Below are 586 nucleotides of genomic sequence, written 5' to 3'. Positions count from 1 at the left end.
TGCGAAAAAGCTAGTTCGCTGGAGCCATGTGGAACCTTCTGCTGAATGCCCGGCTTCTTCTGCCTGGTGGGAGGACCAGAGAGATAATTAACAAGATAGAAGTTGGAGCTAAGAGCCAGAGAAAAACTGTGCCTTTTAAAAAAGGTGTAAAAAGGAAGAATTACAAAAAAAACAAACCCAGAAACAGGGAGAGACAGCAACTGAGAAATAGAAGCAGAGATAGAAGGCTGGTGTTGCGGGGTGGGGGCTCCCTACTGCTAGCTCTTTAGGAGTCAGAATTATCAGTAGAAAATCTTCATTCCCTGAAAATTCTAGTTTGCTGGAGCCATGTAAAACCCTCTGCTGAAGGCCCAACTTCTTCTGCCGCTAGCTTGTTTGCTGGAGTCTGAAAGATGAGTAGAAAATCTTCATTCCCTGGAGTCATGTGGAACCTTCTGCTGAAAGCCTGCCTTCTTCTGCCTGGTGGGAGGACTTGAGTGATAATTAACAAGATAGCAGCTGAGTCCAGGAGCCTGAGAAAAAAATGTGCCTTAAAAAAAAAAAAAAGTGTAGAAAGAAAAAAAAAAAAAAAAAAAAAAAAAACAAA

The sequence above is a fragment of the Tupaia chinensis genome, unplaced genomic scaffold (genome assembly GCF_000334495.1).
Source record: "Tupaia chinensis unplaced genomic scaffold, TupChi_1.0 Scaffold147350_1, whole genome shotgun sequence".
In the NCBI taxonomy this organism is placed as follows: domain Eukaryota; kingdom Metazoa; phylum Chordata; class Mammalia; order Scandentia; family Tupaiidae; genus Tupaia; species Tupaia belangeri.
This window is presented reverse-complemented; position numbering follows the sequence as displayed.